This window comes from Gambusia affinis, linkage group LG06 (genome assembly GCF_019740435.1).
Source record: "Gambusia affinis linkage group LG06, SWU_Gaff_1.0, whole genome shotgun sequence".
Classification (NCBI taxonomy): domain Eukaryota; kingdom Metazoa; phylum Chordata; class Actinopteri; order Cyprinodontiformes; family Poeciliidae; genus Gambusia; species Gambusia affinis.
This window is the reverse complement of record NC_057873.1, coordinates 2655154-2672221: the sequence shown is the minus strand read 5'-3', so window position 1 is coordinate 2672221 and position 17068 is coordinate 2655154. Positions and strand designations below refer to the sequence as shown.

The 17068-nt window shown below is 36.0% G+C and overlaps 1 protein-coding gene across 4 annotated transcripts in view; it reads left to right on the top strand.

Moving 5' to 3' along the window:
- The first annotated feature begins 5716 nt into the window (after positions 1 to 5716).
- pak4 (p21 protein (Cdc42/Rac)-activated kinase 4) overlaps positions 5717 to 17068 on the top strand; it is a 39501-nt gene continuing 28149 nt past the window's right edge. The window contains exon 1 of one of the 4 annotated variants that reach the window (XM_044120079.1): positions 5717 to 5893. The gene's annotated coding sequence lies outside the window, so the exon portion shown is untranslated. Of the gene's footprint in view, positions 5894 to 15771; positions 16098 to 17068 lie in introns of those variants that run through there. The other 3 variants (XM_044120076.1, XM_044120078.1, XM_044120077.1) reach the window with 3 other exon arrangements.

Below are 17068 nucleotides of genomic sequence, written 5' to 3'. Positions count from 1 at the left end.
CAGATGAGGGGAAACAGACGAACTGCAGGCTGAAATATGGCAGAAGGGAAGCAGCCATGCTGACATCAGTTTGATTCTGCTTTCAATCTGAGATGTTTCTAGTTTCAAAAGAATAACTTGATAAGCATGTTTGAAGGTTTTACGTAAAGAAAGGATCTTTACTGGGTTCTAAAATTACCCAAATGTAACATTAAGTGTAAGATAAACACAGATTTTAAGGAAAAACACAAAGGAAACATGGAAAATGCACACTTAATATGCAGATTTCACATTTTGTACACTGCAAAAGCAAAATCTTAACAAGTAATTGTGTCTATTTTCTAATGCAAATATCATAGTATCCTTGAAATGAGACAAAACTCACAAGTAACCAACTCCCTGTGGCAAAGCAGCTAGCATAGCATGTTGTGAATGCTAAAGCTAGTTAGCATAGCAGCAGATTAATGGTATAACGGCAAGATATGGGAGCTTGAATAAAGCAAGTAACTCCTTAATATATTTTAAAAGTTGTATTTCCACCAGCAGATGATAACAAGATAAAAACATCTTATTACTCATAAAATAATCTCCCAGTGGAACAAGCATTTTTCATCAATATTAAGGAATAATTAACACAAAACAAGCTCCCATATGTCGCTGAAAAGTTCCTTTTAATTTTTTTTTTGTTGTTTTACTTCAACTGTGCTAAGACATTTGCATTAGAAACTAAACCAAAATTACTCAGTAAGACTGATTGTGTGCTTTTGCAGTGTAAGTGAAATAATCTGCCAGTGGAACTAGTAGTTCAGAATTTCTAATAATTAACATAAAATGTAGAGTAAATGTTGATTTCCCTGCATGCTGTGCTGCATTAGACCCCATTTGATTCTGTTGTTTTGCCATTTCCTTTAGTTGGAATCAGAGGGGGTAACAGGCCCAATAAAACCAGAGCGATGTGTTTCAGCCGCCTGTCACGCCCGCTCTAAATCTCATCATGTTTTGCTCCGCAGATTTTAACTTCATGCATTATTTGCTCCGGCTCAGCCGTAGCTGTGTGCAGCTGCCGGAAGGTGGCTGCGCCTCCTCCGATCAATAATTAAATCAGCAGCAGCTGAAGTTTTCAGCAGTGGTTCTGCAGCTGTGACCTGAAGACTGAGCCCTGGCATGACTCAGCAGATCTCTGAGCTTCAGACTGCAGCAACAGCAACAAAAAAAACCCTCTGCTGCAGGCTGCATCCCCCCAACCACTCCAAGGGTTCACTGTTTGCTCCTTTTCTCTCCTGCAAACATCTGCAGCGCAAATGGAGCGACTTAGATAAAGTACAGGCTCTGCATCATTCATTGATGCTGATTTTAATCTGCTGTTTAAATGAAAAGCTGCAAATGTTTTGGGGATTTGGTGCTTGGTTTGCTGGTGAAAGAAGGATTTTCTCTCTTTAATTCTGCATATTGTTCAGCTGCAGTGCTAATAATTCACCAAAAATAAGCAACAATGAGCCTAAAAAATGTATAAAAAGCAAAAGGCCTGTTTTGTTCTCCACAGGAAAGTAATGCATGACTAATAAACACAATTAATGCAGTAAAAAAACAGAAAAATTGATGTTGAAAACAATATGAGTAGGGCTGCAACTAGCCATTATTTTAGTAATCAATTATTCTGACAATTAATTGATTAATTATAAATATTAGCACTTTCTGCAGATTTGTGATGTAACCATTTAAACTAATTTTAAACATTAGAAAATGATGAAGAAAATGCAAATAAACAATTATTTCAGTATGTAAATACTTGATTATTTGCAGCAAAGGATGCGTCTGCAGCTCATAAATACTAACACCAGCATGTGATAAACGTGACTTAACATCAATACAGTGCAGGTCTGATCTACTGATTACTTACTGGATTAACTGATTAATAATTGGATAGTAAATAGTGTTAATAGAAGCACAATTTGGACCAGGTGAAGTTAAGACTGGGTAGAATATATCTAAAGACCAAGAAGTTTTTTTAGTATTAAATGTAAAATGTTTATATTTCTATGCAGCTTTGGGTAAATCACAACTCTGATTGTGTTGTTCTTCCAGCAATTAGACTTTTTGGAGTCTGTGTATTCCAGTTAACGATTAATCGATTACTAAATTAGTTGTGTTACTTCAATATTCAATTAATTGTTATAAGTCAGATTAATCGCTTCAGCCCTAAATTAAACAAAAAAATAAAATAAACAAGAAAGCTAAAGAAAATAATGCTTTTACCTGACTTAAATGAGCCAATAGTTTCTCCACAACTGCAAGAATTATTTTTTTCTGGGATATTTTGTTACTGATCTGATACTAAGTCTGAACCGGAAGTGATCCGGGCCATCTTAGTAGGCAAGCATAGCAGAATCTTAAACTAGCACGCCACGGTCCATCTGATACTGATGCCAAATAGATGTTGATGATATCGACATTTTAGATCGATTCACCTTTCCAGCCTCCAGAACCACCTTATTTTAGTTCTCTGCTGATGGTACCTTTTCTTAAAATAGCACGTTAAAAAATCCTGAACTAATAAAGTCCCCCCCACCCACACACAAATATTATTTACTATAGATGCTATTATTTTCAATTTTGCAACAGGAAATATTTATTAAGAATGATTTTTTAGTTTCTTTCGGTGCACAGAGCGACAGCTAGCATACCTTGTTGCGAATGCTAAGCTAGCTAGCATAGCCACCCATGTCAGCGGATAAACGTTTTTTTTGTTTGTTTGTTTGTTTCTTCTAACCGTTTTTTCTGTTGAAAGTCTCTCTCCTTTTTGTCTGACTGCAGCTTGAGACCCGTTTGCTAACCGTTGTTTTGTTTCGTTTTTACACTAAACTTCACACCGCGGCACTAATTGGTTCTCTGATTCAGAGATGAAAGAGTTGAGAGCAGACCGGCTCACCCGAGGGACGCGACCAGGACGAACCTTTCCGTTTCAGGTGCAGAACATTTGAGCCTCAGCCTGCAGAATAAACAGCCGACGCGTGAATGAACAGCAGCTCAAGTGAAGACAACATGGACATATTAATAGGACTCAAAATAAAAAGCCTTAAAATGTGAGTTTTTCTAACTTTTTACACTCTCTTTGGTTTTATATTAAATAAAGACACAACTATTTAATGACTACTTGGAATCACCAAAAAATAAATAAATAATGAATTAGTTTAACTGAAATTTGACCTGTAAAGTGACAAAAATCCCTTCCTTCCCCATAAACGTGCCTGTCTTTTACCACAATAAATGTTCATCATGCTTTTTTGTTTTTGCAGAGGAAATAATTTCTGAACACATTCTTACAAAATCTCTAACTGCTTTGTTCATTTCCATTATATGCTTAATCTATTGTTAAACAGGTACAATTATATTTGAAATTGGTTTAGAAATATGGCTGCAAATAATTTTGATTAGCCTCTTTATTCACTAAAGTTTCTAGCCAAGTGGGAAAAAGGTTTAAATCACGTTAATATCTTTAAATTTACATACAGTCAGCAGGATGCAGTCTAAAATGAGATTAAATGGCACATGTAAACTTTCTGTAAAATCAGGAAGCAAAATCAGCAAAAACAAAAACATTTTCCACAAGACAAATGTTGCAAATGAGCTTTAAAAGTACACAACTAATTAGCACTTTCAGCTCTTTTGTGGTTTATTGATCTCTGTTTGCAAAGTGATGAGAAAAAGTCAATGTTTCTGGGATAAACTGAATGAGTTTCTGCTGCAGGACAAAGCGGCTCTTTAAGCCGCTGTGTTATAAAGCAGAGGAGATTTAAAGAAATTTTAAGAAAAAATTGTACATTAGTGAAGTTATTTCACTTTTTAAAGGTAGGATTTAAACAAACACAAGGTGGTGAAGAGGATGGAAAGATTCCCTGAAAAGTCTGGCTTGAATTTGAGGTGATTGTGAAATACTGTCTTCAAAAATAATTAGTAAATTGTAAAGCTTGAAACAAGATTTCCCAGACAGAAAACTTTTTTCTTGATGATTTTTAATCATTAAGCATTTATCTGACTGCATTATGCTGAGTTTTATTCAAATAAATTAAATTAAAAAATGTCAGATTCTGTTGAATACATATAAATTGCTTCTTTATTATGTGTAAAAAATATTATATTTAAGGAAATTGCACTGAACTGAATTGAGAATAAATTTTAATATTTTTTCTCTGAAATATATTATTGTAGAACATTAATATATATATGAAAACTTTAATTAATATAATTTTCAAAAAATATTCTAAGATCATAAAAGGTCAGCTTGATGACACTCTAAGAGTCAGAACATTTAATTATTTTTTATTTATTAATTAATGTGGCTTGGTTAAAATAACTGAAGTTTGAGTCGCTCAGCGGAAACTAGCGGGGCAGTTGGTGCAATGCGAGGATTCGACCACTAGAGGTCAGTGTTGGATATCTGACGCTGCAGCCATTTGTTTTCATTTGTTTGCTTCTTTCTTTTCTTCTTTCTTTCTATTTATTTGTTTTCTGTCTTCTCTCTTTCTTTTATTTCTATATTTAATGATGTATAATGAAATGGCGGTGGAAGATATCTAAAGTGATTTTTAAAATTTAGATTTTTATTTTAAGGGACAATAACACAAATTAGAAACATTTCAGTTTGTTCTCATTAATAAGCACACTGTGTATTGTTTTGCTTTAGTCAGCAGACAGACAGACACAGTGTCTCTGTCATCATCATCATCCTCATCTTCCTCTTCCAGCAGATTGAGCCAGAACAAACTTCCAGCCTAATCTCTGATCAGAAACATGAACATGTTGTTCTTCCCCGCTCCGCTTTTAAAATGAATCATTTAGAGATTGTTCTTCCCTCTGTTACAAACTTTAAATAAATATTCAGTTTTGTTTTTCTTCCTCCTCTCTGCGTTTCACCTCGGTTGGTTTCCTATCAGCTCTGGACTCCTAAAATGTTTTTTTTGTTTCCAATCGGGTCCTGCAGCAGGAGAGCGGGCCAAAGGAGGAGGCTGCTATTATATCAACAACATCTGTTTCTCTGCTGGTTCTGAATCAGTTTCCACACAGTCATGACTCTTATTCAGCTTCTATAATAAAAACACCAGCTGTGAAGCCACTCAAAGTTTTGGCCAAAAAAAAAAAAATCTGAAATTTTAAGATTAGTCCGAAAATTTTTCTAGAAAAAACTTGAACATTTCTGCATTCCAAAAGTTGAAATTTGTGAGAAAAATCTAGAAGAAAATGGGAGATTTTTGAGCTACAAAAGTCAAAAAATTTTCAAGAAAAAAAATCTGAAAATTTAGGCTTGATCTCAAATACTTTCTAGAAAAAACAAGCAAAGTCAAAAATTTGGTTTGAAAAACCTAATTTTATATTTTGAATTTAATCTCAGAAATTTTATAGAACTGAAAAAAAAACATTTGTGAGAAAAGAATTAATGAATGAATTCAATAATTAATCTCAGAAATCTTCTCACAAAACTTTTAAATTTCTGAGTTTCAAAAGTCAAAGGTTTTCTAGAATAAACTCGGAAATTTTTTTGATTAATCTAATAGATTTGGTTTGACCTTAATGACCAAAACAAATTATGATTTTATATAAATCACAACAATATAGCTAATCAAAATAAACCTTCACAAGCTAATGAATACGTTAGAGATGAAAAGGTTAAGACGACGCCAATTGCATGAATATTCAGGCAGGACTGACCGACGCTACTCCGTTTCCATGGTGACGCGCGGCCCCAGTTTCCCGGATGTACTCTTTTCCCTGTTCAACATGGCGCTGGGAAAGTAAGAGACTTCTGCTAATGTCAGACAGTTTTCCCAAACTTATGCCGCTCATGCTCCACTAGGCCCGGGAAAGTTTACAGAGTCCCCTCCGAGGCAGCGGAAAGAGTTTCTCCGTGTCTTTCTGGGTGAGTAAGCGGCTTCGGGTTTAATAAAAGTATTTAAAGGTTATTTTGCTGCTCCGCTCCGCGTTCAGGAGCTAACAGGAGCTAACGTTAGCCGCTCTCAGTGCTCTCCAAGCTGCCTCCGAGGAAAGCAGAGCAGCCTCTTCTCTCTGATTTAATAAAAACTCGCTCACAGCTTGATGGAAAGTTTACAGTTTGATATTAATGACCTACGCTAAACGTCTTAAATTGCTTATGAATGTATATCCAGCAGATTTGACCGCTTAATCGGGTTTTAGAATCTGTTTTTTTAATGTAAGAATTACGAGATTTAAAGCGATTGCCCAAAGGCGTGTTTTTTGTACCAACAACATTGACGAGAAAAACAGCTGAGTACTGAAGTACTGTTTTCAACTAAAGGACTAAAAATAATACGACTTTAAAAACCATGTTGCAAAAACAATAAACTACTTCTGCTCTGTCAGTATTTAGGTCGATGACATCACAATAGGTACAACTATTGAGCTGTGATTCCTGCATCTCAATTTGTTTATTTCTTTATTTATTTTAACAAGTTTTAACTTTTCTTAATGTTAAAGTTGTTTTAGAGAAAATAATTTATAAACACCAGAGCAGTGTTTGTTTTTATGTTACAATTTCATCCATTTTATAGGAAACATAACCTATATTTATTGAGAATAAATTAAATAAATTAGAGATTATAAACTTTTTTTTTTTTTTTTTTACAAAACTAAAGCACTAGAGGAGCTTCATTCTGTAGAAAGAAAGGGATTTTTATTCATACTTGCTGCTGTGATGGCAATTTTGTTGAATATTGCAGTGATGTCAGCAGTTCCAATAAGTCTTTCTTTAGCATTTTTACTTTTGAAACTATTTAACTCCAGTAAAAATTAAATTAATTGTTTTGGTTTTCTTATTTTTACAACAAGGCTGACATTTTCATTCCATTTAAGATGGTTGAGTAATGGTTGAACATGTAATAACTTTCAATCATTGTTTACATCCAGGTTTACTACATTTGTCTCGTGTCAATGACGTAAAAGTTGGATAAAATGTAACATAACTGTTTCAGGCTGCGGACACTTTGAAAACAATCGGATACAGATTGTAATTGGACCATTCAGGTTGCTGTGAAAAAGCCAAATATTGGTCAGATTTTGGAAAAAAAATGTTGGGTTTGGGTTGCATTTGTCTGCTGTGTGAACGTAGCCGTTGATTGTTGGGGAAAATCCTTAGCTTTTACACAGAACTTCAAGAACTTCAACAATATTGCACGTGTCGCTGTGAATTCAAAGTTACACTGGTTTGTGTCAATGCTTCAATAGTCTGCTGCACAGCTGATTAACATTTGCTTGTGTTAATCTGAACCGGAGTAAAATGGAGAGTTGTGGGGGTTTGAACAGAGCATTCCGGGTTTAAAACAGAGAATCGTGTTCTTCTGACTTACCAAATCTTGTTACTGGACTGTTGGCGTACATGAAGCTAATATTTAAATGTAAGTTGTTAGCTTATGTCGACTAAGAGGTTTACTCCTTTACTGACTTTTTAAGTTGCTATCAAACATCAGTTGACTATATAATTGGAAAATCTTATATTTCGAAAAATAATTTGCTTAATGGAGTAATGGCAATTTTGAAAAAAATGATTGTCAAAAAAAATATTTTGGCGCGATGATTGAGTGTTCTTTTTATTAGTATTGAATCAAAATTGGTTTATTTTGCAAAACTGCAATGGAAACACTTTTTTCGCATCACGAGTCACATAATCAACAACAGGATGTTACTACTGCCAGAAACCACAAAGAAGAGAACAGGAAGTGGTAGGAGGTGCAGCCTGTTTTTAATAACTTATTGCATGAACAAACATATTTTCATGTGATTTTAATCGAGTTTCTTTTGCGCACACTTGCAATGAAAAATATTATTAACTTGTAGCATTCCTCTGTTGTTTTAGTGTTTTTTGTTCTGGATCGACTACAGAATATTTCATGTTCTGTGTTCATGTTGAGCCTGTGATCGTTTATGTCTGCGGTGAGTGGAGGGAGTTCAGTAAAGTTGTCCGTTTGGTCCTGGGTTCATACAGCACATTCCTTGGATGCCAGAGGTGCATGCAGGGGTCACTGTTCTCACACATTATACATCACACCTCAGCAGCAGCGCCGACTTCATGCCCTGCAGAGCACCTGGTGCAGAGTTAAGCTGACAAACGTTCAGTCAGCAAAAAGAACGGTCATCTTACGTTTAAAAAACACTTGATTGACTCTAAATTAGTGAAATTATTAGCCATAATCAGCAATAGCTAAAATATGAGTTGGTCATCTGATCTTTATTTATTAATATCAAAACATTGGAGTTGAGATGATAAAATACAAACTGACTGTCTTCATTAAACTAAGTGTGCTTCACAAAGCTAACCTTCATGTGGAAGAACAGGAAGTAACAATAAGCAATAAATCAATTAATCACATGACAAATTAAAACAAGCTCCATTTCCAGGGTTTGTTTTTCTCTTTCTACCAAAAAATGGATGATAAAAATCTTCGGTTTGGTGCTTTAGTCTCAACAAACCCGTATTTTGGCAGTTTTGCTTAAAAAGACTTCATAATTCATTTTATTTGTTGTTTCTGTTGCTTTATTTGTTTTTTAAACTTAAAATGTCTTCCAGTTCCAGTGTTGAAGTTTATTTCTTTGTATTTGGTTGGTTGATGACCTTCAGCTGAAACATGGTTCACTTTAGTAGATTTGAGTTTTACAGCATGAAGGAGTTAAATGTAGTTTAAATGTTCGTGTCTAACTGAAGTTTATGCTGTTTGCTGTTCTTGTTGGTTTTCTGTCAGTTTCTAGAAATGATAAAGTTGATAAGAGCAAAGTGACGGAATATGTGGTGGATGTTGATGTAAATTTAATTTCAACCATTAATTCAGCCACAGATATGGATAATGTTGCAACAACAAAACATTACAGGACTGTAACAGTCCTTCATCATTTCCCTCATCCTGGTTTCACCACAGAGATGAAAATACTCAGCAGGTTTGGAACGAAGCAGCTGTTCAGAGTCACATCCAGGTTGGATGATGTGGACAGTTGCTGCTCTCTGATCATCTAAGACATTGATCCTGATTATGCTGGACTGTAAACCTGGTTCAGGAACCTCCCAAGATGGCCAGGTGTATCTGAATGTTTTGCTCATCGATGTATCTCAACAAAATGTCTTTTCAACAAAGGATGATTTGACATTACTCTGCTCTCTGGGGAGATACGGCGGGTTGGATCCTGGTCCAGAGAACAGTTTCCGCTGGTTGGATGAGGAGACTTGCACAAGTCCTGGTTGGAAAACAGGAAGAAATTGAGAAGATGAAGAAATAATACTTTTTAAAAAAAACATTGCTAAAGAACTGGACTTGGTGAACAGAAAGGAAAATCCTCTGAGGAATGACTGAACCGGCCAACTCCAACATGGGCCTGGAGGCGCTCAGAATCAGAAACAACAGTTACTGAACTAAAGAAGATTTTCCCTGTTAGTGGAGCAGCAGATCCGTTTCTGACACCGTCAATTAGCTGCGTTTGTTTGGTTCAAACCCGCAATTATGGCATCTTGTAAATGTTAGCTGCAGGGCTTCATCTATGAAACAAGGCCTGAAGAATCCATTCGATTTAAAATAAAACCATGCAAAGAATGCTGGGGATTCCTGCAGCAGATTCAGACTAAATCGAATGCGTTCAGGTGAAGTCGACAGAATTGCTGCAGGACGGGTCGCCTGTCGTCTCCTGCCTGACTGACAGGAGCGTCAGACTGTTTGCTTTTATTTTCTCTTCTGCTTCTGTAAGCACAAGCAAACTTGAATGAGGAGTTTTAGAGCGAGAGAAAAACGCAACAAGGTTGTTATTGTTGACACCAACAATAACAAGGCCTGATAAGGTGAAGGACAAGTTTCCCCTTGTTGCTGCTGCAGCAGATAAGATGTGAAGCAGCTGTTTACTCACTGCTAAATGATGCAGAGCGAAGCAAATAAGAAAATTATGCAACAATGATTTCAGTAATCAATTATTCCATCAATTATTAGGCCGATTAATTGGGTAGAAAATTGGCACGTTAGCAGATTTTTTATTTAACTATTTATGTCTTTTTGATGATACATTAGAAATACATTAAAAGATGCAAATAAACAAGTAATTTGGTTCTTTTTTCATAAATAATAAAAAAAATACCTGGAGTGCAATAACATCATTCCTTTTGTGAACATTTGATCATTTGTAGATGGACAAATTTTTGCATAGTTTTTTTATACCTTTAATGCAAAATGAACATATTTTGATTACTAACTAAGTTGATGATTATTTCAATAATGAATTCGTCACGATTAATCGTTCCAGCCCAGAAATTCTGCTTACATTTCTGCATCTTCATCGGTGTGAGATGTTGGTTAATTTTGTGACTTTGCTGCCTGTATGCATGAACAGATTTCTTCTTTTCAGATGAGATAAATGTTTGAATTGGATCAGACAAAATCAGATAAGTGGAGTATTTCTCTTGTAAATATGGATATCGGCAGTAGAGGAGGAAGCAAAATGTGAGCTTTATTGTAAATGAACAATAACCTGACCTACTTTCCTCCAGTAGTTTGTGTTTTACTTTAAGGGAGTTGTAGTTTTTCTCTTTTTGGAAGGCCGATGCGTTCTTTGTCCCTATTTTGGCTTCAGTAAATGTTTGTTCTGCAGTCGTTTCCCGTTCTGGCTGTGAAGTCATGCTGAGGCTTGTGTGCTCCCAGTGTTACGGAGGATTAGCAGAAACAATGCAGAGAGACTTCTGGATGGTGGCGGCGTGTCACCTCTGTTCCGGTCGGGTTTCAGAGGAGGAAACGAAAGCTTTCGCTAGTCCGGATGAGTTGGACAGGACTCGACCCGTTCCTAGGATCCTGCCTTTTGTAGAACTCTTGAAAGAACCTTTCTGTTCATCTTCACATAATATTTTCAAATTGTGAGTAATCTTCACACAACTTGACTTGGTCCCTTCCACCACAGCGGCAGCTTCCCAGCAGGTTCACAGGTCACATGATGTCTGATTAAAGAGCAGCACTTTTCAGGACTGTCTTTAAATCTGAGATCACATGACGTCTGCCTTTTCCTAATGAGAGGGGTGACGATCGCACGCTCATTGCTTCTGTTTACGACATGACATCATTATGTAATGACAACGCCACCATGACTCACATATTTACTGGACACCACTGGGGATTATGGCCAGTTTGGTCACAAATTCAGCCTGATTTCTCACTAGATTAGTTTTGTAACTGAGTCATTTAGGGATTAATCTGATGATTAATCGAGTAATCAAAAAATTGTCCTGTTCTGTAGTAGTTGCTTAAGTTGGTAAAATAACCGTTTGAAGAAGATGCTACTAAATAATAATTCTGTTCATTTTTTAAAAGAGAAAAGATTTTATTTTTTAAAATGTTGCCCGATTTAAACAAAAAAAAAAGTTTAAGCCTGAACTGGAGATGTGCAATATGGCATGAAATTCATATCACAATATATATTGTAATGAGTGGTGGTAATAATATATACCACAATATGATTTGTTTAAAACTTACAGTAGAAAAGAAAAAAATCAGACACTAACCGATTGTAATGTAATGTCTGATTAAAGATTGTCGCTGTCTGACCGTGACATCTGCTGCGCTCCTCCTGAGCGTCGCCGCAGGTTAAACCTGATAATGGATGTTTTTTGCACATGCTTTTTAATGAGTTCTTCCTTTGCACTCTCAGCCACGCTGCTTCCCACCTGCTCTGTTTTGATGCCGGCCGGTTACGTCATCAACAAGCTTTAGCGCAGTTAGCCGGTAGACTATAGGTCTCCATCATACTGGAGGCCATTTATATTGTGCATTCCTAGCATGAACCATCTGGAAATGATTACCAGAGCTCTGACACTGGACCAGCATCCTGATTATTATTCTGCTCCCAACATAAGTACGCTGTGAGCGCATATATCTATTTGAAAATATTATAATTCAATTAAATTAAAATATACTTTATTCATCCGAAAGGGAAATTAAATTATTTGTGGTGAGTATGTTTGAACCAGCTGTTTATTTGGTGTAAAAGCACATAATTAGCTCAAATGAACAACTTTATTACCTTTGGCACTTTTTTTCTTATCTCTCGTATTTATAAACATTAAATTTAATCTATTTCTAAGCATGAGTTAGCAGGTATCGGGTCTCGGCAGATTCTTGTCCGTCCTGTTTCTTCCTTCCCTCTCAGAGTCGGTATTTGTTTCCTGCTGAAACAGAAATCGTTTCTGGATCTATTATCTTTCTAAGTGGATATTCCTGTTGTCTGGAAATTCATACGACATTTTCAGTCGCTCATGACTCACCGAACTTTGTTTTCACCGCAGCATATCGAGGACGCGAAGTATTTTCATCTATAATCCGAAGCATTTTTCTGTTAATCTTTTGACTAATTCACATATTTTTCTGTTGACAATGAGAGCTGTGTTTCATGCAACATTAATTACTTATACATTGTATATCCTTCACTTTACGCATATTTCAAATAGTTTCTGCAGTGTAGTTTGGTCTAAATGGGTTTCAACAGGACATCACGAGACATGAGGGTGAAACTTTTGTTAAATTGGTAGAATTTTATTTGGTGCTAGATTAAGGATGAAGTGTTTGGTTGCTATTAGTTGTCTCTTTTTCTTATTTTATTTTAAAATAATTTGGAAGTGGATTGAACGTTAATAGTCAATTTCCTATGTGTGTTTTGTTGCATTTATTGTCATAATGTCCTCCAGATAGGCTTCAGTTAAGTTAAGTCTCGACGCCCAAAATCTGACAAAAGTGGTCTTTTTTGATGATCAATATCTACATCAGATTAAAGGTTATTTCTATTTATTTATTTTTGAAAATATCGTCTATTTTTGGTAATTCTACTTCACAAATGTTAGGATTAATGAGCAAAACAGGCACAAAAATGTAGAAAATGTTTAATAAATACATTAAAAAATGTAATATTTCTGGAAAGGTCTGAAGTCATGGAAAATATTTAATGCAGTAAATGTGAATTTTTAGTATTATTTTATAAGCTGTCACAATAAAAAATTTGCTGGATACTGAACTGTCCCAGAAATGATCAATATAAACAATAATATAATCATTTTGAGACTATTTACAACAAATATGATAAAGACATAATAATGCATTTACATCAGTAAACTTTACTTTCCAAAGAACATTTAACATGAAAACTGGAAGACATTTTAAAAATCCAAAATAAAACAGAAAAGCAAAATTTCCCTTAAAAACATAATAATCAGTAGTGACTCCTGACAAATTTTACTGGATGATAAATTGTCCCAGAAGTTATTGCGATAAATATTTTCCAGTAATGCGATGACAATAATGCAAGAACACATTCTCAAAGAACAATAAACTTTAAGAACATTTCACACTGGAACTGAAAGACATTTTAAATATCCTAAATAAATAAACAAAACAAGAGAAACAAATAAAATTAATTATGAAGTATCTGTTAACAAAATTATCCTTTAAAAAATAGCTAGTTGAGACTAAAACACCAGACTGAAGACTTTTATCTTCCAGGTTTTGGTAGAAAGAGAAAACGATAAATCTAATCTAATTTTATTTGTATAGCACATTTCAGCAGCAAGGCATTTCAAAGTGCTTTACATTAAATCAAACACAAAAACACAATGCAACATAGAATCAACATCAAAAACACAACATAGTCAGATTCCGTCAATAAATTTGCAATTGATTACGTTTCAAATAAAACTCTAAACAAGTGGGTTTTTAGTTGAGATTTAAAGGAAGTCAGTGTTTCAGCTGTTTTACAGTTTTCTGGAAGTTTGTTCCAGATTTTTGGTGCATAGATGCTAAATGCTGCTTCTTCTCGTTTGGTTCTGGTTCTGGGGATGCAGAGCAGAACCAGAACCAGAACCTCAGAGGTCTGGAAGGTTGATACAACAACAGCAGATCTTTAATGTATTGTGGTGCTAAACCATTCAGTGATTTATAAACTAACAACAGTATTTTAAAGTCTATTCTTTGAGCTACAGGGAGCCAGTGGAGGGACTTTAAAACTGGTGTTATGTGCTCTATCTTCCTGGTTTTAGTGAGAACTCCAGCAGCAGCATTCTGGATCAGCTGCAGCTGTTTGATTGATTTGTTGGACAGACCTGTGAAGACGCCGTTACAATAATCAATACGACTGAAGATAAACGCATGGATGAGTTTCTCTAGATCTGGCTGAGACATTAGTCCTTTAATCCTGGAAATGTTCTTCAGGTGAATCACGCAAATGGAAATTATTTCACTTCTTTCAATTAATCATGAAATTAATTGATTTATTTCTTATTGTGACCGGTTTAAATGTACCATCTGCAACCTAAAGGTAAGTTTATAACCGATCTAAAGGTGCTTCAGGGTTTATTTAAAGTATTTCTTTGTTGTTGAGCGTGTAGAAATCTGGAAAAGGTTCCTTCAGGCGCATTCAGAAAGTCTGTGTTGAAATGTGTGGAAGTCAGCTTGTGTACTCGTTTACCCTACTTTCTCTGCTTGTCTTTATCTCTGACCTTTCCACATTCCACAACCTGCGCCTGAAGGTCGGCTCTCATTGGCTGCAACACTGCGAGCTTTGTTTGAACTTGGCCTCCGGATTGACAGCTTTGTGCGTCTCAGCCGTCGAAACGTCGGCTGAACCAGTTTCTGCTGTATTTTTACTCAGGAATGTCAACAGGCTTTCTCCTTTCTCAAGTACTGGATACATTCCTGATCGGCACCTCAAAATAAACTCACCAGTTTTCTTTATTAGACAACCAAACTTTTCATTCAATCAATTTGTTTCTTTGTTTTTTTGCTTATCTGATTGCATCCACACTCAAGCAAATGAAACAGTCCTTGGAGGGTTTTGACTGGATTTCTGACGTCATGTTCTGTGATTTGGCCTTGGCTGTGTCTGTGTTTGTGCCCAGTTTGGTGATGAATGTGCTTATATTAACAGGCAGACTTGGTATTTCACAGCAGCATGCTTTGATTAGATAAACAGGCTAATTTGAGGCAGACTGTCACCGCTTGTTGTGTAGGAGGGAGTCATTATCTAATGCAAAATACACATTTGCGAGGCTGGAAGTTGAATATACTCTTGTTTTTAAAGTTTTCTGGCACGTCTTCTCACTGAAAACATCCAGAACAGCCTCGTTGATCTGGCATACCGAACGATTGCCCCGTTTGTTTCATACCTGAACATGTGCAGAACGAACGCATCGATAAAAAATGAAACCAAAACTAAACGCAGAGGGCTCCCAGATATCACCAAGCATTTTTTGAGAAAGCATTTTAAGGTGCAACACCTGATCTACACTTGTTGTTTTCTAATTTTCCCATCGTCAGTTTTGGTCCTTGAACGCATCACGGTTTGTTTTGAGTGTGCTTTTGGTAAGAAGTTAGTCATGTAAATTTAAATTTAGTATTCCATGAAAAGATAATTAAGTACTGAGTTACTGATCAGATAATCTGATTTATAGTTAATGACATCAGACAAACAAAAATAAACTTTTATATGCAAATTCTGGTAGTTTAAAGACTAAAATGAATAAATGCAAATGAAGGAGAGACACTTTGCCTCTAGTTCCTCCACTGTTAACTAGTTCAACCTTGATCCATGTAAAAAATTTTAAAAAGTACAGCAATAGGTTGTTTTCTAATTTTCCCACCGCCAGTTTTGGTCCTTGAACGCATCACGGTTTGTTTTACACGGTTTATTATTTACTTTGGGGAAAAAACCGAAACAAAACCAAACCTGGAAATGATCCTCCCAACAGGAAGTGTAAAAAGTCAAATGTGCGTCACGTGACCGTGCAGGTGAAACACCTGCAGGTCCGTTTGTGAGGCGAGGGACGGAGAGGAGGAAGAGGCGTTGCTGTCTGTGATTTCTAACCCGTGTTTGGCTGCCGACAGAGCCGCGCTAATCTCCCTCCCTCCCCCCGGTGACCGGCTGTCTCACCCGGTAACGTCACGACACTGAAACCAAAGGAATGCGACACGCTTCGTGTTTCCGAGCCCACGGCCGCTCCACTCGGTTCCGCCGCTTCCACGGTTAATGTCGCGGCTTCCCAGCTGGATTCCTCCGCGGAAACGGATCCGGTGCTGGTTCGCTGGACTCGGTTCTGGTTCAGGTTCGTAGTGAGTATTACTGATCACAGCTGAGTTTCATCGCGACAGAAGGAAAGTTTGATTTCTCCCAAAGTCGTCTTGAAATCTCGCGGTCGGTTTTGGGATTTAAAAAGCAGAGTAAGTTTTATTTTTGTGTTATTTCTCTCCCAGTGTTCCCATTCAGACCTGTTGCTGACTGTGGAGACAGCTGTTGGACTCCACCATCACAGTCATCTGTCTTTATTTGCACAAGTGTTAGTGACACATGGAGCTGAGCAGAGAGGGGGAGGATGGCGATGTTTGCACTTTTAACCGGAGTTTTAATAAAAAACGGGGGAAATGTAGATAAATTAAAATTTCAGGCATTTACAGATAAGATAGAGCTGCTGCTGCCTTTTTGTTTTTGTGTTGTCAGTTAAAACCTGGAGGAATAAATCCTATTTTTAATCAGCATTAATAAAGTAATTAACGTCTGTTAAACACAGTGCCACTCACTGCTTGTTACCAGGTTAAAAAATAAACCAGTTTAATCATTTAAAATGTGGGATTTTAAATGATTAAATTGTTATCAGGTTAATTATTATTTACAGTTATTAAAGTTAGTTCATAATAGGGGTGTGAATTGTTTATAATTTATTGTGATAAATTTCTTATCAAAATAATACTTTGATTTGTTGTTGTTGCCATAAATTCCAATTACTGTTTAAAGAAACCTCAAACTGTCGAGATTTTTACTATTTTTCTCCATTTTGTTCAACAAAGGTGTATCGGTATATTTGAAAATATGACTAAATGCACTGAATTTGTGCATTTTAGTGTCATAAATCACATTTTCTTATGTGACTGGAGGCCTAAAGAAGCAAATTACAAATATAAATGTTTTTCAAGAGCAGTATTTGTGTTTGTGAAGCTATAATTGATGTGACACAGCTTTACAGTTTCCTAAAAACATACCGTAGTTATAAATAGTCACCTTTATAGTTGTCATAGTAGTACCACAA